General features: G+C 39.8%; 1 protein-coding gene across 1 annotated transcript in view; it reads left to right on the top strand.

Moving 5' to 3' along the window:
- The window catches only part of LOC104911947 (uncharacterized), a 183,271-nt gene that overhangs the window by 79,680 nt on the left and 78,568 nt on the right, over positions 1-25,023 (top strand). The window contains exon 12 of the mRNA XM_085230204.1: positions 2,384-2,482. The gene's annotated coding sequence lies outside the window, so the exon portion shown is untranslated. The remainder of the gene's footprint in view (positions 1-2,383; positions 2,483-25,023) is intronic.

The following is a 25,023-nucleotide window of genomic DNA, read 5'->3' as shown; positions in this document are numbered from 1 at the left end:
TGTCAACTCATGCTTTACCGTTTTTGGCTAGATTTCTTTTTATTGCATGTGAATGCAGCAGCAGCCTCTGCTGTCCAATTTGAAAAGCAAGTTGTGCTTCCTACAAGACTTGGAATATTGTGGTGCTAACTAACCTGGAATTCCAGAAATATTTTAATCAGTGATGATGGAATGCAAGGTGTTACATTTCTTCAGACTGAATGGACAGATACTGACCAGTAAATTCGAATTGTTCTGTGATGTGCTAATTATACTTTGGAAGGTGCTTCTCAATGTGGGTATGATAATGACCCTGAATTACAGTCAGACAAGCTTGAATTCTGTGGAGGTTTAAATTCCACAACAGAGCTGCTCAGGATTTAAAGGAAATTTAAATTAGAGCAGCACAGAGCTTGCTGAAATCTTTGCACAAATATCCGTGATTAAGGATAGTGACAAATGTGTCTCGGCTATTAATTGTAGAATCCCAAATCATAAAGGATTCAAAAACCATAATCCATTTGTCTGGCAGTATTTTAAATGAGGGGTAAACAAGCTAATTTCTGAGCTCCTTTACATCACTGTAAATTGAAGTACAATTTTCTGTAGAAATTAGACAGTGTAAATGCCGTGAGATCGTTTGTATCCTCTCTCTGCATTCCAGTCCTTATGGCTTCCCACCATGATTGTATTTATAAAATGGGTTTGTTGCTGATGTTTTCACACAGTGTAATTAAATATCAGCTTCCTTACTTAATGTAAGAACTCTGAGTCAATTCCCAATATTTAATACAATCCTTATAAAGCATAATTATAAGCCAAATATATAAAAAGAGTTTAAGGATAAGGCCTTCAAAAAGGAGATACATTTAAATGTTGGATTTATTTCCATGTTTATATATTATTTTAGTGGAAGTGCTGAAGTTCTCAGCACTTTGAACTGGCCTAGGTACTTGAGGGTCTGAAATCTCAGTCGATGCATTTATCCCTTCACTTCCATTTAAACTTTTTTTTTTTTTTGGTGCCATCTGCAAATTTACTTTCTGTGTCTCTATTAATGTTGCTTTGAACTACTCATTATTTTTCAAAGCTTCTGTCTGTGCAACAGTAAAAACTTACTGATGTAAATAGGCAGCGTAAACTGTGGAACTCATTGCCACAGGATGCCACAAAAGCCAAGGTATAATCAGATTTTAAAAGCAATTATCAAGACTTTTGAAGGGTAAGCGTGTCCTTGTAACTGCAAAACAGAAACCTAACAATTCAAAACAAAGGTCTTGATACAGCCTCAGTTCAGGAAGTCTCAAATATCCAAGTTATAGGATACTAAGCAAAGAAAGGAGCCCTCTGTTTTATATAATGTTGAAGCATTGCTTTTTACAGAAGTCTTTGGGTTTGTGCTTTGTATTTCACAATGAAATTTTGTGGAATGTAGAAAAATCTACAACAGCGTAATGTTATCCCAATTGTTTTACTAATTTAAACCTACCATGTAGACACACTGCACCCTCAAATATAGCTTATTTCATTTCCATGTTGAATGTTGATAATATAGTCTCTCTGGTATACAGCAGTAACTTTGTTTCTTGCTCACATTATGTACACCGGAGAGTACCCTGCATATCCTGTAAAATAACTGTGAATAGTATAACACATACTAAAAGAAATGGATCTGTTCACTGGGGCAAATGAGGAAGATTTTGAACTTGACTCCCAGTAGTGCATGCATGCACCTACATGCAAACGTGAAATAAAGCAAGAATCCCTAACCTGAGGCCTCCAGACTCACTTCTAAAATAGCAGAGTTCAGCCCTGGACAGTATTCATCTTAATAAGGGATTAAAATCCATGGGAAGACCTAACATCCCAGAATTCTACTCATCCATCTTAAGTTGAGAAGCGTGTTGGGACCAGTGATGATTTTTTCCCCCAAGAGCTAATCTGGTTTATAAAGGATGAGAACATTAAACATTTGCTGCTTTTTATTGCATAATAGTAACTTTTTCAGCAGGACAGGAGTTGAGTCCCTTTCAGAAGGATTGTGCTACCAACATTTTTTGCATGTTGCTATGTAGTATTGTTTCAAGAAAGCAGAGACTACTGTTATCCATTACTTTCTCTTCTCACAGAGCTGGTCTGGATGAGCTCAGCAAGTGACCAGACTCTTAGCATTGTGCACACTACCGGCAGAAATTGTCCTTGGCAACAACTCACCTTGACAGACCCAACTGCGTATTTTTTTTGTGAAGTAGTGCTCATATTAGAAAGAGCTTAACTCTTCATTCTTTGAAAGCATTGACTGATATCATGGTTAGATGGTTTTGCAGCATGTTCCATGTTATTTCGAGAAAGGTAGAGAACTTGGTTTATTTTATTAATATCTATGCAAAATTTGTATTATCAGAACCGGTATGTGCTTCATGAACCAAAGAATTCCGTTGTTCCAGGTAGCAGGGAGAGGAGTTGCTGCGTTACAGAGAATGTGAATGATGCCATTAAATTGGTAAGTTCTCATACTGGATCTTCGAAAGTAAAAAAATCCTCAGCCTTTTCAGGCTGACTTCCCCATGTCCAAGCCAGGGAACACAACCACTGCAGTTAGCTCTACCACTCTACTGATAGAGTACTTTCTACTAGCAATAGCAGCAATAATACATGAGCTGTCTTTGAGCTCGCATAACTTCATGGAGAGGATTGCTCGCACTGTAGGAGGTGAGCGCCAGTGCCTTCTTGCTTCACCTCTGAGTGCCACTTTCCAGTAGGTGAACACCTGTGGAGGCCAACACCAGCTGCAAATTCCTGGGCAGCCAGCAGTGGTGAGTTCAGGGACTCTGAAAGGTGGGGGGCAGGGAAAGTTTGGGTGCATAAATAAGCTGAAAAAATCCTCATCCTGTCAAATGAAATGTTCCTCTGCTTTATCACCATTATTTTTAGTGAGATTTTGCATTATGGTACCTTGAGTTTTAAATTAAATGTCAAATATAATTTGGCACTACAAAGAATGAATTATGTGACTGCCCTCAGAGAAAATCAGAAGGCTTAGCTCTGTGAGTTAAATTGGTATCTGCCTTATACTGAGCTGATGTGGGCTAATTGATTGGGATCTGACAGGATACCATATTGCAAATTCAGCACAATCTCTCCCATTAAAAAAGAATAGATCTAAGGTACCGTTAGGGAAAAGCAAAAAATCTTCTGAGAAACAGAATGAGAGAGGAAAAGAGTATCTTCAAGGACTGTCTTTTGCACTGATGGTTTAGATTCCCCAGAAGCCCACATTTCTTAAGGGCACAGTACAGACGATAATGTGCCCCAGGTCACTTTGAGAACAGATTTGCAATCAGGTTTCAGATTCTCCTGGCCTAATCTTAAAGAAGAGCAAAATATTTTCTCAGATAGCTGACTAAATCTATCTCCATGAGAACTCAAATGACAAAGTGCCACTTTAGATCATTAAAGGAGGGTAATATATTTTAATCAGCAATTATATGAGGAAGGACAAACTGAATGCTATAGCAAGCGGATCATTTTATAAATTCAGTACTTGTGGCCCTCTCCCTTTCAGAACGCATGATGATATTTCTTGGAAACATTAGTCTTAAAAAACTATTGTCAAGTAAATAAGCCTTGTGTTTCTCACAGCCTTCATGTCTGTGTAGTCTGGGTTTAATTTTCTGTTAAGTACGGGCAGTGTTGGGGGGGAGGACTAAGTTTGAAGTTCTAATGTAGTCAGGCTGGAATCTGTCACTCAGCTTATTGCATGTTGATGACTCAGTGCAGTTTCAGCTGTAAGCAGACCATGATTTATGGACACCAAGTGAACTCCTGCGGCAAAAACCAGCCATGAGATCAGAGCAGCAATAGGGCCCTTTTTTGGCAGGAGACAGCGCCTGCATTTTTCTCATTCATGCCAAACTGCTTTGCACGGCAATTAGCTCTGTCCTCATTTAGTCTCCAGTCCCAAAGGGTAATGAAAGTCATATATCATCTTCAAGGCTGCTAATTATCCAGCTCAGTTACAGGTAGGCTTTGTAACTGTGAGAAGGGCCTGTCTGCTTGATATTTATTGCTCTTCCAATAAGCAAGCAAAGGAGAAGGGGGGAAAAACTTTCTTGAAAGCTTGCCCATACCCCTTGCCTCAGATCCTTGACATACCTTTTGCAAGTGTGCTAGTCAAAGGGGAAATGTCTTCATTCCACATATCCATTTTTCATGCTGTAACTAAACATTCAGCAAGAACAGAGAGCAAGTGCTTGAAACATGAGAGAACATACATTTGGGGTGAGCTTGTCTCCAGTTGTTTCCTTGTGGAAAGGCAATCCACTGAATATGCAGTCATGAAAACAGGAAGAGCCGTAAGAAAGAATGAAAAAATCTGTTCTCCTCCTCCTCATCTTTTTCTTCCCAGCCCTTCAGTGCACACCAGAGCTACATGTTTAGAAAGCAGTAGGGTTAGAGATCTGTGATATTTCTCCTGAAGATGTGTTAGCAGAAGCCTAGAACTCGTTGTCTGAACACTCTCACTGTTAGTCTAACATAAAATTGATCTCTCTAACCAGAATTTGGGACCTGCCTAACTTTCTGTAACAGGCAGGCAATTTGAACCACCTTTTCCTGTTATTAATATATTGGCTAGACCAATTGTCCAGGTACCTGAGACCCTGTATTGCTGTGAAATGAGCTTCTTCCCAAATTTGGATGTTGTGCAGAAAGGCAGCCACCAGGGTAAGCATGTGGAAAGGGGGAGCTAGGGCAGAAGCATTCAGCAAAGCTTAGCAAACAGAGCTTCAGCTGGCAACTGCACCTGGAGGCACTGTGGTGAGGAGGCACAGAGCTGCTACTCGTGCATGTGCACCAGGAGCAGTATGGGACTGTGCTGGTAGAAGATACACAGACATGCTGAGCAGGGAGAATGCTGCCGGGCGCACGGCTTTCAGGTTGGGAGCTGCAATGCAGCATGGTGGGAGTTCTCCCATACTCACAGCTTTGAACTGCAGTGTGGCATTGGGAGGGGCCCAGTGCTGTTCTAGTGCCTCTAGGCATCTGCTGGGTGCATCCAGGCTTCATCTTCACTTCTATCAGCACTCAGAGGGCGGGGGTGTGAAAGAAGGGGAAGAAGTTCCTTATTCTTACAATTTCTTTTCCTGTGTGAAAATGGAAGATCAGTTTTCATGATCAGATGGGATTTTATTTTTCTTCATGCTGAGGATGGCTAAGTGCCTTGCAGGCACTGTTTTCACATTCTCCTTGGCCTGGAGGAAGTACTAGAAAGCTGGTGGAGATCCAGGTGGTTCAGATACCAAGATTCAGAGTATTGCAAACAAGAAGGAGCTTATCTGTTTCGTATCGGCAAGTTCCCTTAGCTGAGTGCAGATTCACACAGGTCCTGGAACTGCCATGTAAACTTGGGTTATTTGCAACGTCTTTCCTAAATTTCCAAACTTGCTGACTTAAACTTCCTGTAACTACATTCCAAGAGCTCTCACCTCACTCTTCTTGGAAATACATATCCATGCAGCTCCTTACAGTGGTGGGAACTGCCTCTGTACATCCTATTGCAGAACAGCACTGGTGCCTGCCTCCCACTTTTCTGCAGGGCCAAGAGTTCCTTGCTGGAGCTCTGATTGGGTAGGGCAGTGAGTTAGATAGAAGTCGCCATCCTGGACCAGAGTGGTGATCTATCTCATCTGATATCTTGGCACTTATAATAGATAGTGCTAACTGCTATAGAGGAAGCTGTCCCTTTTCCTCCTATAATTTAATTCTTTCTTGAAAAAGGGTTTTAATTAGTCTTTTCCCTCAATAATAAGTATTTCGGTTTCTAAAAAAAAGTTAGTTTAACACTTTCAATTCTGCAGTTCCATAGATTTTTCTTTTTACACTTCTTAGTGTTTTTCTGCTCTCTTCCTTCTGGAATTAGTAGAATGAGAGATGCAAAGCAGGAACAAACAAATCCAAATTTGTTAATTAAAAATTAAAAAAAAAATTAAAAAATTAAAGTCTTAATCCAAATCCTGCTGAAGCCACTAGTGTATTGCTTGTTTCGCCATTTGGTTTAGATCTGTCTCCAAAGCCAGCTTTTTATGTAGTAGTAATTAGCATGACACCAAAATTAAATATTGTTTTGGAAGTAGTATTCTCTGAGAAGATGAGAAAGTAATGAAAAATGAACGTTCAAGCCTTACAGTTCTCTGTCTGCAAAACCTGCTCTTCAAATTTATTTCATTTAATTTTCCCACTTATTGTCCCATCTCCTGAAAAAAAACATTTGTCTGACTTTTATCTATTGCCATTTGTACTAACAAGGACCTTATCACTAACGTAGGTACCCCAAATACTTACCCATTATCAGTAATGTAATTTGTTGTTGTGCAGCAAATAACATGGAAACCTATTGGCTTTTTGCTTCTTTTTATTGCCAAAAATGGGTGATACCTGAGGGACAGTTTTGTATGAGCAGTGACTATTTTTTTACACCAGTGAAAGATGTTGAAAGGGTAAGTAAGTATATGTACCCTGTCCTTGCTCTATGTCAGCAGCAGCAGCACCATCCAGCCCTGCAGCAGCTGCACGGGGAGTGGATGTGGCACACAGCTGAAGGGTGGAGCCATGCATGTTGCCACAAAGTGAGGCGGAGAGGCAGGGGAGATGGTGGAAGGGTGGAAAAGATAGGAATCTGTCCATTCCAGTAGCTTTTCACAGTTCAACTAGATGAAGCTGACCATCAAAGAACATCCTTACTGTACATCCGTATTCGTTCTGTTTAGGCCTCAGTTTGTTAGGTGGCTTCATCAGCAGTTGAAATTATATATATATAGACGTGCATGGAAGCAATTAGCATTAAAAAAGGCACCTTTTTTTTTTTTTTAATCCCATCCAATTGAACAGTTATGTCTTCTGTGCAAATACTGCTGCTGTTTTACATTCCCAATGAGCCCGATTGATGCAGCTGCAAACAGAAACTGAGTCTATCATTGGCATTGTGTGCTTTTGATCCAGCATATATAGGGATGTTATGAAAAGGTACGCTGAAGGAGTATTTCTAAACAGGTTTCATTAGGAAATAGGTGTGGCTGAGAGGCAGCATCAGCAGAGTCTGAGAAAGATATGAATATCAAAGTCTTAGATCAAATTCTACCTCAAAGCCCTCACTTTTGTTGCTACACAAGATTCAGCTGCTCCCTAATTAATACAAAAAAAAAAAAAAAAAAAAACACAAAAAAACAACCTATCCCACTGAAAAATACCAAATGTTTTAAAAATCTTTAAATGCTGTCACTCATGAGATAGTTTTACTCTTCCCTTTCAAATAAAGCTGAAAAAGAAGAATATAGGGAAAATTCCATTTGTTGCTGTTGAATTAGTGATCTTCAAAACAATTCAAGGACATGAGTAGGTTAAAGTGTCTTAGGAACGTTGTTCTGCTCATTCTCTGTGGGAAGCAAGCCTGTGTGAGCCACAGTTCATTTTACCTCCTTGCTGTAAGTCTCTGGGTTCAACAGGTGGACTGTAGGGCAAACCCATAGAGCTCCCAGAAAATTACTTGATGTTGTGTGAAAATTTGCTCAGGTCTTAAAAGCATTTAAAGCAAAAATTCTGTGTATAAAGTGGTCAGGAAGGATACATGTGATAAGGAAAAATCAAGATGGTAAGGATCTTACGTGTGAAGTACAAGAAGGAGGAGGACATGATGGAATCGCTTCCTTCTGACTAAGAGGATTTTTTTCTTTTCGAACTTATATTTCTATGCTCCCACTAAGCATATTGTTTTTCTTCCCTTTTGTAACAGAGAATCATTATGAACTTGGCCTGTTCCATTAGGAAAGGCATCAAGCAGATCTTGTCTGATAATTGTTATTATCATTATCAGGAATCACCAAACCTTTGGCATACATATGTGGGGAAGGGGTGAGGAGGGATGTTTTATTCAGTCTCTTCTTATATATATTCTGCTCTGTATATGTTCTTATTGCGGTCATTTTTCTAATTAATCATCTGCATGTCATTCTGTTTTATGCCAGAGCAAGCAAGGTCAAAGAGATTCACTGTGTGCATAGAGCAAAAGCTGCTAAGGTTTGCAGTGTTATTTAGCTCTTTAGGTTGTTTGTTCTTCATTTCATAATGAAGTCTTGAACAGCATCTTGTACAGATAAACTGTAGCCTCATGAAAGGCAGCATTGGAACAGAGGGCTGTAACTAGTGATTGCTATTTTCATCTTCCCTCTATATGTAAGAAGTCTTGAAAAAGAAAAAACATTTAACTCAAGCTAAAATTTTTTCAAAAAGTCATTGTAGGTAGCACAAAGATAGATTGCTGACAGTACTGCTGAGGAAACATCATGCCCTTTTGTGGGAAAAGCTAGCTGCTTTGTGAACTTCCATGAGACTCCAAGGAGCAATACACTGGCTAGAATCAGTGAATTAAATAGTGATTTCTTTCATGCTGATTCCACATTAGTGAGTCTTTAAGTCAATAATGGAAGGCTTTTCCTCAAAATAATATTGTGTATTTCAGCCAGACTGTGGTATCTGTTGTTTTGATTCTCTTTGTCCAAAAGAAATCAGAGTTACCACCCCTGGGCTCCTCAACTAGAACATACAGAATGTGCTGGTGCCTCTGTGTCTTTCCTGCTTTGGGAATGCTGACAGACTCATGATGGTGAGTAAAGGCCAAATGTGTTTGAGCTGTTTGAGAAAGCTTCCTGAGTATGAAAGATGTAGGTGGTTGTTTAACATGATTACTGTTCTGCTCAGACTGTTTGAGGCTATTCCTGTCAAGAGTCATACTGATTCTGTAGTTAGTAACACCAAGAAAGTAAGTGTGGCCATATGTAATTCTTACCTAATTGTGTCTGTAGGATATATTTCTACATGATTAATTAACCTGCTTATTGAGCAAGAAGTGTTTCATTTACTAATACAGTAAACAAATTGCTGACTTACCTGTGTTTAATGAAACATCAGTTCTAGGGTTTATTTTTAGATTCAAAAATTAATTATCACATTGAGTAAGTATATTCTATCTTGCTTCAAATATCTGGTCTCATGCTTATATGGCTTTCAGTCTCCGAGCCAAGGCAACTATTCAGTTGTTCTCACTTGAACCAAAACACTATTTTAACAAGTCCATTACAGCACATGCCTAATCTAGACTATTTCAGTATCTTGTTAAGAAACATAAAAGCAATGGAACACCTCTAGTTAATTCTTCAAGCAGTGCCATAATATTATATCATAGCTTTGGCCTGTCTATTAGGATCAGATATTGAAGAATTCATTTGTCCCTGTGCATCTGCAGTAGAGAAATTATCACGTGAGTTGGGGTATGGCTTGCAGTAGCTGATAGTCCAAAAAGACTGAGAATCTTAGGAGCTCTTTGTTTCACTTGCACAACTTCTTCAGTGCACTCCTACCACAGTGATTTCTGCTTTTTCTTCTCCAGACAACTCATATGTGTATGTACTGCAATTGAGACTCTTTGGCAGAGGAATGCAATCAGAGCTTGCTTTCAGCTTTCCACATGCTTCCTGGAGGCCTCCGTGCCTTGCAGGCAAAATACCTTTTGTGCTTATTGCTGATACAGATATTTTCAGCCCATTTATGAATATATCAACACTGTAACTACTGAGACGCCCTAGCTGGCTCAGCATGAATGATCTGGAACTAGGAATGGTGAGAAAGACAGCAGACTTATCCACGCTCATTTTGCAGAATACTGCTCAGTCTGAGAAACAGCATGGTTGTGCAAACACAGCAATACGACTTCTAGATGTGAGCTCTTATTTCTGCACATCATCACATGGTCCAGTCAACTATTCAGTCTGCAATCTGGAGTCAGATCCTCAAGTGCTCGGTGAGGTAAATTCTCACTGAAGTCTGGCAGAAGGAGAGTGTAATTCTGTTCAAAGACTCTGAATATGCAGTAGCAGTTGTGGATTGTCAAATCCAGCATAGGATTATACCCCACATCATATGCTTCAGCACTTTTATACAGACTATGTCTAAGTTAATTTTTAATTAGCTCATTATACAGATAGAAGATCTGCTCATCTTAGGTTTCATGACCACAACTTTGCCTACAGGTCTCTTTATCAGACAGTTGGATGATGCCAGCACCAAACTGGAGATGGAAGTGCTCAGACCCTGCAGCAATGAGACTAATATTAAAAGCCCTGATAGTATCAGACACCACCCTCCATTATATCACAATTTCATTTCCATCTTCACACTCAACTTTGTTATAATAAGGAGCTTGTGGAGGTTCCTGACTGGTGGAAAACTTAGATGCCAAAGAGAGCTGAAGCTATTCAACTATGTATAATGGTACATAATACCTATAACCTCCTCACGGGTTTTGATGATTGAATGCAAGTTCAGCCCACCCAAAGTGATTCTTAATGAATTGTTGGTCAAGAGGTTGCTAAACACAGATATTCTCCGTCTTCTGGTTGAAGATTTTGTAGACGTACAGATATAATGAGATGTGACAGCATTGGTTGCCTGCAATGGTATTACCTGCTTTGGAAATCCCTTCTCTCCTCTGTTAAAAATCTGTCTGCTGTTGTGAGGCGCACTGCCTACACATGTAACTTGAAGCATGAATAGATAGGACTGAGGAATTACTTGCTTTACAGACCTGGAATTAAGGTATATGCAAAGTGATTTTTTTGGGTTTGTGCAGGACATGTGTGGCACAGTTATGAACAGACCAACTCACTTAAGGTCTTAATCCAGAGCCCGTCCTTACCCGCATGTTACCTATATGTTAGTAGTCTTTGTAAAATCCTTTAAGTCCCATTGAGAAATTCTCCCTGGAGCTTCCAATCCTCTCTAGTGTGACAAATTAATTAGATTATTTAGAAATTTTGTTTTTTCCTTTCTGTTTCCTTCCATTTGCTATCTGAAATATCATCAGAAAATTAATTTCCATGAGATCAGAATAGATCTGGAAGTTTCATATGTGTCAATAGAACTTTTTAAGAGCAGCTGTACCACAGGAGGCTACTTGCTACAGTCTGATCAGATGGAATAACAGGCTGTCAACTTAGCTTGACACAAACTTGACTCAAAAATTCTTGTGAAAAAGTATAGGGTTTGTTGTTTAAAGTACAGCAAATCTTTTAGAGAGATACTCAATCCCAGTGTAATTGCTGTTAAATCCTGCTCTTGGCCTGTGTGCAACCATACCACAGCCTCAGTGACAGGACGTAATCCAACTGCAAAGACTCCTTAAGTGATTGTCCAGCCGTTCGCACCTCTGGAATTTCATAATAAATTGAATCAACTGAGCATGTTGGGGAGGTGGAGGCTGGACAATGAACAGATCTGAACGAGTGGTGAAACCAATGACTCATCTCAGTGTCTCATTTCATTTCTGTTCAGATTGTTTATCTAGGAAGAGAAGGGTAGGGAATGTGTAAGGATATATGTGTTGTTTATTTAAATCTGTAGTTGGGAGCTAATTCCTAGGTTTTTCTGTGAAGCAGTGGAAAAGACTGATTTTCTATAGGAACATTATTTATTTATTTTAATGATGTTTCTTGGTTTTTGTTTTATGTGTAACAGAGGAAAATAGTGACTTCTTTGAAGTCATCTTTCTGAAATCCTTCATTGCTACTGATTTCCATTCGACCCTTTCCAGCTTCTCTATGTGTTGATGGCATTCAAGGGCCAAAGCTTTGTGATATATTTGCTGTGGTTTTATCAATGCTTCACCTGTTCTCTAGTTCCCCATTGTGATGAGCCTGAGGATGAAATAAGGCTGCACTGAAGCATTTCAATATCCTATTTTGCTACAGACTCGCATTAAATTTGCTATTCTCTTTGAAATCAGCAGAAAAACCCTGACTGACATCAACTGAGGATCTGGTTCTGTGTTTCTGATAACATTACTCCTTTTCTGGTATACCAGTCCCTGTGGCCACTAACAGTGAAGAGAAGCTTTCTCTGAGGCGGTTCCTGTGAGGTCGTGAATGCTAAGAGCGCTCATAATTCACCCTCTCACCAGCCTGGTGTCCTCATCCCCTGCTCTTGTTGACTTGTTCTAGCCCGCTAGTGCCATTGCCACCATGTCACTGCAAAGCTCGTCTGTGCTGAATTGTCAATAAGCATAAGAGCAGGTAGATGAAGGTAAGTGTTGGGTGTGAAAGGGGAGTAAGGAAATGTTTTGTGTCCCAAGAATGCGAATGTTCTCTGAATGGATCTGGCTATTCCCTGAATATAGATGTAGAAGATTTTCTGTAAGAGACAGGCCTCCTGTTCAGCATCCTGCCTCCAAAAATAACTTGTGCCTGATCTTTCAAAACCTTCTGTAGCCTACCTTGCCAGTTATACGTTGCTGAGTAGGAGGGTTGAGAGGATTATTTCAGCTGTGGCAATCAGTTTACACCTTGAACCACAAGATCGGATTACTTTTGGTATTTAATTTTGAAATATTTCCCCCAGATGCACTGTATCTTTGCATGTTTCCTGGATGAATTTCATTTATTTCCTGCTCTTATTTCTAAGCTTTCCTAGGTCCTCTGTATTATTTCTCTGTCTTCAGTTATGTTTGCAACACCTCCTAATTTCATATAGTCTGCAAATTTAATTATTGTCTCAGCTCTTCATATTACCTGATCAGTGTTTTTTTTTTTTTAAATATTACTGAAATATAAAAAATACCTGAGTTTCACACACACATTTCCCAAGGAACAGTACCCTCAAAGCACATACTATAGGGCTGTTGGGGAAGTGTTACATGTTTAGTTTCTATGACACTGTGAATGTGCGTAAGACCACTTGGGGAAAATGGGTGACATCAATTAATGCTTTCTTTGCTTTGAAAAGCTTTCTCAGTAGAGCCATGGTTGTACAACTGAACATCTGAGTTTTTGTGGAAAGCCTCTAGCAAACGTGAATTCAAAGCTGTCATAAACATACTTTGTGACATAGGTGAAAAATAAAGACTACAGTAGGAAAAGAAAACTCAGTCTAAACAAGCCTGATATTTCTTTTAAGGAGTGGAACTAGTGAAAGAAGTAATAAAGAAAGAGGTCCAAGGGCAGTGTTTCGCAGTGCTGTAAAATGGTGTTTTGAACTTGATTTATAATAATTGGAAATCAAGGAGCTGAGAAGGAAGAGCGTGGAAAGAGAAAAATATTTGAAATGGCCATTGAAACAAAGAGAGTAAGAAAGATGTGAGACAAAAAAAAAAAAAAAGATACGTTGATACAGCTGAGGCAGCAGATGACTAATGTATGAACTCTGAGAAACAGAATAAAGAAGAGGCTGAATTTTTAAAGTTTTTAGACCCAGTTTTCCAGTCGCATCTAAATAAACATAGTTAAATATTTCAGATGACTTTTCATTAAATGATTTACTAACATGTAAATATCGTACATAAATTCAATTTTTATAAATTTATCCTCACATTTTAGTAAGAAAAGATTTTTTTTTTTTCCCCTGGAAGTTCCTTATGCAACCTGTTACTGCTTCTTGTAAGCTCATGGTTTGTGAAGGTTATTTCATTCTCTCGTTGACTTTGGTGGGGACTCCTAACTGGGCTGACATGTCTGTATGATTTTCTTGCTCTTTCTTATGCCTCTGATTGCCTATATCCTTATTATGTATGAAAGAACAGAATGATATATTTTTCTTATTGTTTGTTGGATTGCTGTTGTTTTTTGTTTCTTTGTTTTTACACAATACAAGCTATACCTTGCATTCAGAGAGGAATTTTTGTTCTGTGGATTTTAGATTGTTTTTTCCAATAATGCAAAAGCTATATCCCTAGGATCATATTTTTCAATTACTTTTGCTTCATATTTTAGGTACTTTATTGGGCCTAATTATGAACCAGGTGCAGAGCGCTGAGCAAGCATGAAGCTGTACTTAGGAATCAGGTTTATTGGAGGGGGAACAGAAGGGAAAGGAGGTCAGCTTACAGTTCACATGGAAAGTGTGTGTGTTGGAGAAGGACAGAACAGGACCCCATCTGTAAATGAATGGTGTGCCCTCACTAGGCTACAGTCCAGTGAAAAAGAAATGCTCGATGCAGTTGTCTGGGAACTTCACTTATTATGCAATTTTAATATAGCTGTAACAAGCTCCCTTTAAGCCAGACCTTGGGTAAGGCCTTAGAAATGCTCAGCTGTGCCATGTGGCTTGTAACAAATATCACAAAGTATTGATTTATTCCATAACCACTCCCTGCCATGTGTTATGTAAATAACAGGGTTTGATAGAGTGTGTGGTTCTTCGTGCTGTAATGCATAGGTCCTGGGGAGGTCTCCAGCAAAAGATGAAAGGCCAAGCGCCTCCAGTTGTCCTCAGGATGTGTGCGTGACACTGCAGCTGCACACCCGTTCACCAAGCCCTTCCCTTTTGAGTGCATTTTATGATGATGATTTTAATATTTTATCTTGTTCTGATCTGGGCAGGTATAATCTTCTAATTACATAACTTTCAATTTTCTCAGGTCGAATTTGTGTTTAACAGCGTTAGTAATTCTCCACTGGAAAAACTAAATTCACAGTGCTTTCATTGCATATGCTCATATCTCTGCAGATTTAACCTACAAAAATACACACAGTCTGAAAACACAACTAATTGTACCTCAGCTTGTAGGTTATGGAGCAGCCTCGTTCTGTTTTCCCACAGCCAGGAGAAGGCCTCGAGGCCAAAATGTCACCTCAGATTTCTTTTGATCTCAACTTATATTTTATTAACCCTTTTAACTTCACTGAGGGTATGCAAGGAAACATGTACATTTTCTTTCGTATAAAACTAGCATTGTCCTTACATCTTGTGTGCAAATGTATGGACGTTTTTTCATACAGAGATTATTTAGATGTAATCTATATGCCTTGTGAGTTACAGATAAGAAGGGGTAGGCAGCATTTATACTGCAGTGTTTATGATTTATTCCCCTTTTATTTTCTCTCTTTAACTCCATCCAAAATATTTCTGAATCTTAGTGAAATATAATACTACAAGCCTTTAATGGCACTTTTTCATCTCACAATTGCAAAGTGCTTTTCAGGGCTTAATTAAATTTTACAGCACACCTCTCAGGTGAGCATAATTTGAATTCATCCATTCCTGTCTGTGAGGAAACTGAGGCAGGGAGTGGTGATTAACTTGAGGCTATACACCAAATAAAATGTCAGAGTGAGAATTATGGGGTCCAGGAGATCTGATTAGTATCATATAAATCCTGTGTAGATTGGCTCTTAAAGATTTTACCAACAGACAATACAAATGATGGCTTCCTGATCTAACAGAGGAGCCAAATACTTTCTTTAGGTGCTTCCTTTCCACAGCCTTTGTGATAACTGAGTGGCTTATGCCTCAGTCTGCTTTTAGGGCTGCTCAGATCTTTGAGTATGCCAGCGTTTGTGCAGTCATTCCACATGATCATAAGAGAGCAAGAAGATGGTTGCATTCTAATGCAGTCTTTTTCTTAGTATGATGTAAGCCATCTGCTCTGCCCACTGACAGTCTTGTTGGGATGGGATCTGAATGCATCCATCAACTCCTAAAGCCATAGTATTCCACAGTGTAAACTCTATAATAGTAGCTGCAAAAAACAAGGACTTCTTGCCTACTTAAGGAGGCAGAGGAGGATGTTTTCATCCGTCTCTTCATTAAGAGGTATTGAAAGCAGCCTGTCCTTTTCTGCAGAAATGTGGGAGAAAGCTGCTGGGAAATCTGAAGGCATGTCTTCCCAAGATGCTTTATAGATTCAGTCCCCAGCACCCAGTAACCAAACACGGATACTGGTGATGCTATAGGAGACCATAAAGCATCATTCTGGAGTGGGGTGGGAAAGTGGAAAGATACTTGCTGAGCCTTCAATGATCATGGTTGAAAATCATACCCACTTTCATGAGAGCCTGACTGTGACAAGACTGTAGCTCTGCAAGTGTCACATGGATTCTAACTCCCCAGTTTGTGCTCCTGTCTGTGGGAGGGACAGCTGGGAGTGCCCTTGCCTTTGTGCTGGCCACTGTGGTGAGAAAAGCTGCAAGATAGACTCACAATAAGCAAAGCAGTATTTTTAATGAGTTCGGGAATGCAACTTAGGGAAATCAGTGGTGTGAATTAACTTAGGATTCTCTCAGCAAAGAAGCCAGAGTTTGAGAGATGTCCCTCTGTTGCAAGAAACAGGCCTTAGACCGGAAGAGAGAGCGAGAAGACTCCTGCTGATGAACGCAGTCCTTCTCTGGCTCTGCTGGATCCTCAGCTCACACCAAGCAAGCATGACTGCATTTGGGCTTTACCAGAGCCTTAGCAGGATTTAGCAGTCACAGTGTCTGACTCCAGTCCCTCCAGGTAGTCTACACAATGTGTTAACACATAATATTATCGGTGTGGTGTAAGAAAGTCAGTCAGTAGCCACTAGGCAAATATAACAGGGGCAAAGAGAAATTTTCCTTTATGGCACTGCCAAACTGGTCTCTTAAAAAGAACTTGTTTGAAATGGCTCCTCACAGTCCTGCAGAGACTGATCTGCTGCTGCTATTTTTATGAAACTGGCACTGCATTGTTTAACTCTTCATCAGAATAACATAATCAGAGTGCAAATGAGGCCATGCAATTGGTGAACACTGTTTTCTACTTGCTCTTGATCATCTTTCTAATATCTTTCTTTTCTCCTTCACACTGACCTACCAGTGAATTCAGCAGCTGTGGCCACGTGCGCAGGACATAGTTTGACAGCAGCAGGAGTCAGCTGACAGATTCTGGAATGCATTATTCCAGCACTGTTGTCCGGGTCTGTAGCTGGCTCTCCTATCACTGCATTGAAGGCCTAGGTTCTGTCAACTTTTCACCGTCTTTTCCCTATAGCAACACTGCAGAGGGACTTTAAACGTGTAGGAAAATCAGCCTTGGGAACAGGCTTTACCTCAGGGTTAGAAACCCAGCTTTTTTTAATTTACAAGTGCTTGGTTGTGTGTAAATCTGTTTTGCTGCCCTAACTTCACATCAAAGCATTTGAGCTGTGCTGTGCTTGAGAACAAGAGTGCATATTTGTCATTGCATAAGTAAAGCAGATCTACCTTAGGGAATATGGAGACACAGACCTGAACATGGCACACCTCAGACAATTTGCTACTAATTTCAATGACAGAAGGTCTTTTCAGATTATTAGCATTCCTCCAGATTAAACCACTGCAATAAAACCACTTCCAACCTCATTTAAGTCTGAGGCTATTTCACAAGAATGCTCACACTCCTTTGAATCTTCTGTGTGGGGCTCCAAGTAATGACTTGGGAGACTCAAACCCATAGGGAAGGAGAACAGAAAGTGCCCAGGAGCCTTATGGAAAACAGACCATGCCTATTGACCCAACTCCATAAAGCCCTCAGCCATCAAGAGAGCTGTGGCAAGGAGTTGTGTATTGGGATAAATTCTTTCCAATTCCAGGCTGAGCAGCAAGCAAGGGGAATTGCCCGTGAGTGGAGAGAGCATCCTCAAGATTAGAATGCATCACCACACGGCTGTGAGAATTATTCCAGTGGGGTGTTTAGTGTTTAGTTTTCAGGAGGATTAGCTGTATCTTTCATTTGTCCTTTATTTTTGCCCTGTAAAAGAATTTAAGAAATGACAAACCAAGGCACAGGAACATACTAAAAGAAAAAAGCACAAGGTTATGGAAAGAAAAGAGATTCTATCTGTTTTATTGAATGATCCTAGAATACCGTAACAAGGGGATGGTCTCATGCTTAATCATCTCACTCTTACAAGTGAAAAAGATCTTTGACAAGAGAATGCACTGATATGAATATGAGTTGGGGAAGGAAAAACCTAAGGAACAAAATAAGCATAAAACGTAAACAGAATTCTACTAAGAGTATTTGTAGTGACAGATGCTTTTGTAGATAGGGCAAAAAATATATTCCTTTATCCTAAAGGGAAATAGGTGGAAGTCCATCAAATAAACTTTGTCCTGGCATATTTTATTTTTGCATGGAGGAAAAGGAAAAGATCTTTTTTGATGTAGATGGTTGGTTTTGTTTTTTGTTTTCTTTTTTTTCCGTATTTTTGCCTCCCATACACTTTTTTTTCCCTTTCTGCCAAGCCAGAAAGAAAGATCATGGAAGATTAGCCAGGCAAAAGAAGGGAGGAAAAAAAAAAAAAAAAAAAGAGGGGGGTGGGAGGGGTGGGGAAAAAAAAAAAAAAAAGGTTACTCTGAGTATCAGAGAGGGGGCTAATTGTCAAGGTTATATCTCCAAAGATGATTGATGTGAGGCTTGGTTTTTCTGTCAGCCTGTCACAAAGCAGGAATGTTTAATGTTCTCATTATTGGTTACGCTGTTGTGTATATTTCTCTGTCAGCACTGCGGACCCATCTGAACTGCCAAGGCACTTCAAAGCCCTGCAGGTCATTTATCATCCTCCTGACGCTGCGAATGTTCAGCCTCAGCTGAGTGCCAGGGATTTGTTATGACTTGAGAGCCAGCTGACAGACAGGTCTGCTGCAAAAAGGATTCCTTTTTGTCACACTGCGAAAACATCAATGTTCCTATAATGGCCTACAACTGTCAAAGGGGACTGCCACCTGACAGTTGTGTGGTCTCACTAATTTGCAGCCCGGTGACTTGTTTCCTTGAGTTTAGATTCAGTTACGGTGTCACATGCAAACAGGTCACCATCTGTCGTCCTGTGCCAGGGGGCACATGGTAGGGGGTGGAGAGAGAGGAGGGAGGGAGAGATGAGGAAAAGATGAAGTGGCAAACTGGGGGGAGGGAGATGCAAGGGAAAAATAAAAATGGCTATGCAAATTAAAGACACGTCTTTATTTCAGATTCCCGTTTCCTGAACATTTCTAGCCTAACGCAGTGTGAATCTCTGAAAGTTGTGATGAAAATCAAAGCAGGGAAAGAAAAGACCTTGCAAACAGCCAGAGCTAGTGAGAGAGAGGGGGAGAGAGAGAAATATCAGGGCTTTGTTTCCTTTCCCAGGCCATGACATGATTAATCGTTTTCTTCTGATCTAATTTTGGAACATGAAAAACAGCACATTTGTCTTGAAGAAAAATGATGTGCCGTACTGCGCAGATGGAAATTTCGAGCAATGAAAAAGATTAAAGTGAAATTCCACTCCTTAGACCTAATCATGAGTTGTAGATTATTCTGTCGTTCTAACCAGATGGTAGGCTTGATTCCACAACCCCCTTCTTATATTAATGAATACTAGACTGTTATATTTGACTTAGGTAAGTGAAATGTCTATCAAGCCTAATGGACTGCCAGCCAGCATAACACATGTTGTACCACTGAGGGTCCTTGCTGCATTTTTCATGTTTTATACTAATGTAGAACATTTTGTTTCCTACTGTTTTCCATCATTGTCACTGTTTGCTAAATATTTTCACATGTAGGGGGAAAAAAGTAAAAAACTTGTGTCCAGAGCTAATTTCCTCACGTTGGTCGCAGCTATAATTCTACAAGTAAAACAGTCACCCGAAGCAATGCATACAAGAACTCAATAGTAACTTGATTAAGTTCCCAGTCAACAAGACTGCACTAGGCTGTATGTTAACAAACCTAATTATAGGCAGCATGGTGATAAATTGTGCAGGGTGCGTGTAGCACATCTCTGAGGTCATGTCTCGAAAAGAAGTTTTGCCCCAGGGGACAGGGATGGGGAGTCATTTCTAAATAAAGTAAACACAGGTTCACTGATGTTTCCCATTGGGTTACCTTCCGCTTTCTGACAAATGTTATTCTCACAGGGGTGTCCCAGGAGATCCTCATGGGAACATAAGAATGAAGGAACAGAGGAGTGAGAGTCTGGGGGATTCTCATTAACCTTTCCAACTGTGCAGTCCTGTGACTGTCATGGCATTTCTACCAAGTCTGGGCTTGCCAGAGTCATGGGTGTGGATAATCATACACTAGGATGGATGCTGCCACTTGTGCTCAGAAACCCTGTTATCATTTTAAGCATTTAGCTGAACAAAGTAATACTTGTCATGTGTGCTGAATGTGAGAGCGGTCTGGGATTTCTTCCCTGAACATAAAGTACGAGGTAAAAATCTCCTTCAAAAAAGCGACAGCTGGGAGGTTGTTGCATTCCAGCATGTGTGTGAGTGCTTGCAGCCTGTTCCGCTAGGGAGAGCACCGACAGGTAGAGGAAGCGTATGTGCACAGACCAAATTTTAGACATTGAAAGAATCAACAGGATGTGTGGATCAAGTTACTCTTCGCCTAGGAAAAAGTAAGTCCAGAAATTTGAGTAAGCAGGCAAGAGTTTCCAAATCTGGACTTACTAAACGTTGTAAGTATGACAGCTAGTTAGGCTGAAGAAATCCCAATGAAGAAAAGTAAAGCACCAAAATGCACCTCTGAATCAAGTAACTAGGATATTTAAGTTTGAAGAGAAATATCTCTTTGATAATGGAATGAATTTAAAGCTTTACATCATTACTTTAATGACTTTGTTCGCAATTTATTAAAATTGTTTCTTCAGGTTTAAGTCCTGAACTCCCTGAGGCAGTCCCTCCTCAGCAAAACTACAATTGATGTTGCTGCTGAATAAGGACTTCGGGATTGCGTCATAGAATAAACTCCAAATAGCCCTCCGGCATGAGTACCTGGCAGTTTGGATCCTCACTGTTGACAATTTTTCCTTATTTTCATATGCATAAAGTGTTTTGAAAGGATAAGATGAGGATGTTCTGAACAGAATGCCTGTTTTTCTTATTGTGTATATTGCCCATGCTGAAAGCAAACAAATTGGAAGGTTCAAATTAAGATGGCTCAAAACATTTTTATTTGTAATTAATGTTAATTACAAAAAGTATTTTTTGTATTTGTACTGATTGGATCTGACTAAGAATACAAGCTGAACTACCAAGACTCGTTCACCACATTTCTGTTATTGTTGGATTTAGACTCTGTTTTAATAATCTTTAAAGCTGCTCCCAAGGGATTGCAATTTTTCATCAGTGAGAGTTCCTCTGCAAAAAATAGTTGCATGTCAAATTTTTCCAGTTCATTTAGGAATAAACTCCCTCTTTCTCTTTATTTACTTCAAGCAGTGTAGAGTACTGTTACCCTTTTATATTATCTGTGCAGATTACCAGTCTATGTAGTTCATATCCTCTGGGGAAAACTGGCTTCTTACAGTGTTGCTTCTCCACTATACAGGGCATGCAGAGCTGAGCTGGCACTGAAGGGAAAATAATTTGTTCCTGACAAGGGCCAGTAGCAGACTATTTCTTCACTGGAAGAAAGTGACAATCAAGCAGGAAATTGTGACTGCAGTTCCTTATTTGAACTGATCCTTCTTAGGAGCTGGTAGACATAACTTAGCCGTTAGCTTGTTTTCCTCAGTCTCATGGTTTTGCTTTCTGTGAAAATGTCAAGGACCTTGAATTCCTGCAGTGTTTAAGTTTAGTTTGGCCTATGGAATTCATGGTCTGCTCTCAAAGTGTCACAACTTTACACTTTTATCATGAAAGTAACATAGAAAAGATAGACTTTACTCTTTCTCTGGTAGGATTTCCTGAGGATAACTGCTGCATTGAGAGAGGACTTTGACCCAGCGAGGAAGAGGGTCAAACATCTGAAAGGGAGAGCAAACTGCCTTTTGTTGTTGAATCTTTATTATTCCAACTTGTTTCCAAACACAGGGATGGATAGATGACTGCTGTAACTATCTTCAACCCTCATAAAGCGCTTGTTCTTTCTGGAAGAGTGTATTACAGCCTTTTTGTTCTGTGATGGAACAGATACTCTGCTGTAACTTTGACCGATGGCAAGTGATGTGACTGGGAAATTAAAGCCTGCTGTCTGCACTCAGTAACACTACCCAGGAGGGCAGGACATTGATCACAGGGAACCTCCACTCAGGTTTGGAAAATGGTGACCTACAGCAATCTTAGCAAGATGTTTATCAGTTTGCACACATCCAAGTGCCAATGAGTGCTCAGAACTGGGGCACTTATGCTCATGTTTCAAATCAGTATTCTCAGGTTTTGCATCAGCCTGATGTTTACTTTCTGAAAACAAGAATCTGTAGTTTCCAGCATTTTTAATGAGAAGACTGCCTTACCTGTGTGATGGATTCCCTTTAATGTCCTAGGCCATCTGTAGAAGGCTCTTGCAAATTAGGTTCATGCACCCTTCTTAGTTGATCACCTCGACTTGGGGCTCTTTTCTTTGGACACCAAAGCCATCCCTACCTGGGCAAAGTAACTGCTCCTGGTGGGGCTGGGGGCTGGGAGCAAGAGAGGAAGGAAGGAGCACATATTTATCTGAACTACAGAACCATCTCTTAGAATAGTTTTCATGAGAGGGATGACAAGTTTCTTTTTTCAAAATGTTTATTTATATTTTACGCATACTCCCAACTTCCCATCCTCCATATGCTTTTCTCGCTTTTGTACCTTGTAACTTTCATCAGTTTGTTTCTTTCCTCTCAGATGTGCTCAAGGCGCAGCAAGAGTTGATACAATCTAATACAAACTTCCCTGTTTGCTGTATCATAAAATGTAGTGCCTGGTGTGTTCATTCCCCTCCTGTCATCAAGTGCCAGCTTCAGCAGTGCTTAGTACCTCCAGGTTCTTCCTGCTGTCATTTTCACTTCCCCCCAAGGGCTAAACATTTAAAAACCAAGAAATCCTAACTGAGATCCTAAGTAACACTTGAACCACGCTGATCTTAGGTAAACAGTTCCCAGAGTGTTACCATTCCTGATGTTGAAAGAGCAGACCAGTGAAAGAAAAGAATGTGCATACAAATGCTCAGTAATCAGGCAGCCAGCTAATTTCTCAATATTGAAAGATTCCTCTAGAAGCCATTAATTTTGTTTACATTTAAACTGACACAAAAGCTAACAAGCCTACCATTTACTCATGAAAAGCTTTTTCCTAATTTTTAATAGAAGCTAACAGTTTAAGCCTTAATTTGGTGAAAGTGACAAAAAAAAAAAAAGTAAAACTTGGATATTTTTTGTTGTTCTTCATTTTGTAAATATATTTACATATTTAAAGCTTACTTTCTAAGACTGCTATTTTTTTTTTTTTTTTTCAATTTAACCAGTAGACAAGTAAGAGGAGAAACTACCCCACACCTCTTGAGCAAAACTGCTTTTGCCCCAACATGTGTCTGTGTGGGAAGGGATGTCAGATATTGAAGAATATCTGATCTCCTTTTGGCAGGAAGCTAACCAGTGTAAGAGTGAGTGAATACTTTTAGTCAAAGGTAAAATACAAGTCTTCAGTAGTTGTCACCATCTCTTGCGTAAATAGCACTTCAGACTCTAATCTTCTTCCAAGGTATGGGTTAGGACCTTGAGTGGCTTTATGACCATGAAGAGGCTTACCTGGGACAACCACCTTGCCCACAGGTCCAGGAGTCTCATTTCAGCTAAGTCTCAGGAATCCAACTGATCTCTAAACCAAGTTACTGGTGTTCCTGTGCTATCTTCTCGCTGTCCTGGCTTGCTGACTGCTTTTTTGGGTGGATTGCACATCTCCCCTTCAAGATAACTTTACCTTCTGCCCTGTGTCCTGAATGGACCTTGGGCTTGTGTCACATCTTCTGCCCTTTCTCCTGGTTAGGGTTCTTGGGTGGATCCTACGCTTGACCACATGTACCCTTGTCTGAGACTTATCAATGGAACCATCACAACAACCAGTCCAGATCCATTCAGATGATGTAGGGCTGCTGGGTTACTGTCATTTCCTGGCTACTTCTCCCTTTGGAGAAGCCTTGCTCTTGCTGCACCCCTGAAAGGGGCCTTTTTTCAGGATTCAACATCACTGAGCACGCTGTGCAGCTGAAGAGCTTCCAGCCAGCCTTCCTTTTGTCAGAATCTGGCCTCTTGCAGCCCCCTTACAAGTTCCCTGCTCAAGAGAAATGGGATCTGCTTGAATTTCTCACTGTTTGTAGTCAGTGCTACCACAGGTGCTATACAACTCTGCTAGGGCTCTTGCAGCAAAGTTGATAATTTCCTCTCAGGCCTGTGAGCATGGGCTGGCAAGTGACTGGGGATAAGTCCCGTGACAATTCTGTTTGTTTTTTGCACCTGTGTAAGCAGTGGCTGCTTCAACATGGAATCTTTTTTTAAAAATTTTATTTAGGTACAGAACTCATTTCACCTGCTCTGTGAATTTGTGCAGATCAAAATGGCCTCCCTGTCTCCATTTGTTAGTGGAAGGGGTAGAGTTTCCCTGGTGCACTGCCAAATTTATACAGAACTTGAAATTTCCTTCAGTATGAGACACTGTGTTCTATAATTCTCAAGGAAAGCCTAATTACTTTGGGGATATATATAAATACCCTGACATCTGAGAAAACAGTACTTCTAAATGAAACAGTTAGACATTTAGCTTGTATCTCAGATTCTGTTGTTGTTGTTATTGATTTTCAGAAGCATATATTCATGGTAAAAAAATCAAAAATCTCCTAAAATTTGGCAGATGAGGACTTGAAGAAAGGGTTCAGTACTACTAGAAACTAGCTAATATAAGCTGACAATAGGAGATGACAGTGGTGAAATATTGACATTTCCTTAGTCCTGCCTCTTCCTCTTTCTGGGGTGTTGGGTTTGAGAACACCTATTAGCAAATGATTTTACCATGTTGCTAAATTTAATCTCCATATTGATGTAAAATTAATCACAGAATCCTACTTTTAACAAAAATAATAGCCACCAGAAATAGGGAAACCATATATGCCTCTATCCTGTGACATGAACGTTAATAAAAGACTAACTCAGAATGGTGTCAAGGTCAAGGAAAAATAGGTCAGAATTGTGATTTATATGATCAACTATTGGATTTAAGCACCAACTTCCTGTTAATCTCAATGACAGTTATTTAGCTAAGTCCCTGTATCCTTTAAAAAAAAAATGCTAGTGTTTTACTACTAATTTTACTAATTTTTACATGTTCATGCACTGTAGAACTTCTTTCAAAAATGAAAAAAACCCAGTCATGTCATATTGGTGAATGCCAGCAAAAAGTTAGAAGACAACCTGATTAGAATTCCTGTAGTAGAAGTATATTGTTCAAGCAAAATATGGTTTTTGAAATGCAACACCCCAAA

Source organism: Meleagris gallopavo, chromosome 8 (genome assembly GCF_905368555.1).
Source record: "Meleagris gallopavo chromosome 8, MGAL_WU_HG_1.1, whole genome shotgun sequence".
Classification (NCBI taxonomy): domain Eukaryota; kingdom Metazoa; phylum Chordata; class Aves; order Galliformes; family Phasianidae; genus Meleagris; species Meleagris gallopavo.
The sequence above is the reverse complement of the archived record's forward strand: the minus strand, read 5'-3'. Positions and strand labels throughout refer to the sequence as shown.